This window comes from Eptatretus burgeri, unplaced genomic scaffold, assembly GCF_056783735.1.
Source record: "Eptatretus burgeri isolate ZD-2024b unplaced genomic scaffold, Ebu_testis_v1 Ebu_testis_scaffold_33, whole genome shotgun sequence".
NCBI lineage: Eukaryota > Metazoa > Chordata > Myxini > Myxiniformes > Myxinidae > Eptatretus > Eptatretus burgeri.
The window spans coordinates 190,001-191,984 of NW_028221983.1; the positions used below are offsets into that span (position 1 = coordinate 190,001).

At 34.6% G+C, this 1,984-nt stretch overlaps 1 long non-coding RNA gene across 1 annotated transcript in view; it reads left to right on the forward strand.

Moving 5' to 3' along the window:
- Nucleotides 1–965, forward strand: part of LOC147007735 (uncharacterized) — a 1,641-nt gene extending 676 nt beyond the window's left edge. Inside the window, exons 1-3 of the long non-coding RNA XR_015053954.1 lie at nucleotides 1–224; nucleotides 322–498; nucleotides 596–965. The exon at nucleotides 1–224 is cut by the window's left edge and continues 676 nt beyond it. This is a non-coding gene — a long non-coding RNA (uncharacterized LOC147007735). The remainder of the gene's footprint in view (nucleotides 225–321; nucleotides 499–595) is intronic.
- The last annotated feature ends 1,019 nt before the right edge of the window (nucleotides 966–1,984 follow it).

Here is a 1,984-nt window from a genome sequence, read left to right on the forward strand (position 1 = left end):
TTTGAAAAATTTCCCAATGAAGGCTTGCCTAGGCTTGCCCAGGGAATTTCCAAAGGAAACCACACCCACCAGTCTTTCTCTATAAAAGCTTCAAACCCAGGCTCCATTTTAAACATTTGTTCTTGCTGGCAATGGTGTTCTGTGTGCTTGTCTCGAACTGTCTGTCTTCTATGGAACTAAACCTTCAAGTTGATGAACTGGATTCAAACCTCTTATCTATTGAGGTAAGATTTTTTATTTTCCTATTTTCAAACTTTGATTGAAGCATACTCATTTAATAATTAAATAACTTAATTAATACATTATTATTTTCTCTCACAGGAAATTGTGTCTGAAATACGAAATGAAAATACTGCTTTTGCTACAACTTTGGGGGAAATTGTTGGCTTGGTTGAAGACCTTGAGTGGGATGACTTTGGTGTTCCTTGGAACTCTCTGTCTTGCATGGAACTAAACCTTCAAGTTGATGAACTGGATTCAAACCTCTTATCTATTGAGGTAAGATTTTTTATTTTCCTATTTTCAAACTTTGATTGAAGCATACTCATTTAATAATTAAATAACGTAATTAATACATTATTATTTTCTCTCACAGGAAATTGTGTCTGAAATACGAAATGAAAATACTGCTTTTGCTACAACTTGGGGCGAAATTGTTGGCTTGGTTGAAGACCTTATGAGCGACCAAGACCCACAGAACGAGTTCGTCCTTGATGACCCAACCAAAGAGTTATACCTTGGAGACCAGCAAAATCCTGAAAAAGAGTTTTACAGCAATAGTACTCATTGTGAGTTATCAAGACAATACCCACTGAACAAGTTATACCTTGATGAGCCAGAATACAAGTTTTACCTTGGAGACTCACAAATTTTGAAAAAATCAAGAAATGAGTTCTGCCTTGATGGTTTAAATAACTACCTTGGAGACTCAGGAAAAGGGTTCTGCCAAGATGGTTCTAAATATGGGGCCAACCTTGGAGACTCACAAATTTTGAAAAAATCAGTAAATGAGTTCTGCCTTGATGGTTTAAATAACTACCTTGGAGACTCAGGAAAAGGGTTCTGCCAAGATGGTTCTAAATATGGGGTCTACCTTGGAGACTCACAAATTTTGAAAAATCAGTAAATGAGTTCTGCCTTGATGGTTTAAATAACTACCTTGGAGACTCAGGAAAAGGGTTCTGCCAAGATGGTTCTAAATATGGGTCCTACCTTGGAGACTCACAAATTTTGAAAAATCAGTAAATGAGTTATCCTTAAGAGACTTTGTAAGTTGGTTTTACTTTGAATACTTGAAATGTGGGTTCTGGATTGATAACTCACAATGTGATACATATCTTGGAAACTCAACGGGAATGTGGTTATACCTTGAAGACTTGGAAAGTTGGGTTTATGTTGGACACTTGAAACTTTTTTGGGGGCTTTTATTTATTTATTTATTTATTTATTATTATTATTATTTTATTTATTTATATTTTGGAGACTTTTGGAGTTGCTATCACTCTTTGGGATCTAAACCTATCGATGTAGTTCTTTGTTGGATGGTGCTTGATGGGAGCAAGATCAAGAAAGTTCTGGGAAGAAAGTGCAGGCTTACTCCCCCTTTCTACGTCATCAAACCTGAAAGCCTTAAAAGACAGAATTGGAAGAAGAGAAAAAAAAAAACGTAAAATATATATATATATATATATATATATATATATATATATATATATAAATATATATATATATATATATATATATATATATATATATATATATATATATATATATATGTGGAAATCTCATTTTGAAAAAGACTGTGTTGGGTGAGGATTGAGTTGGGGTTGAGATTTTGAATGTGAGGGTTGGGGTTGAGATTTTGAATGTGAGGGTTGGGACACACACACATACACATCAACAAACAAAAGTTAAGCCTTGACTATTCAGTTGAGGATTCTGTGTTTGGGGTTCACAGATCTAAGAACGTCCCCCTTGACACACA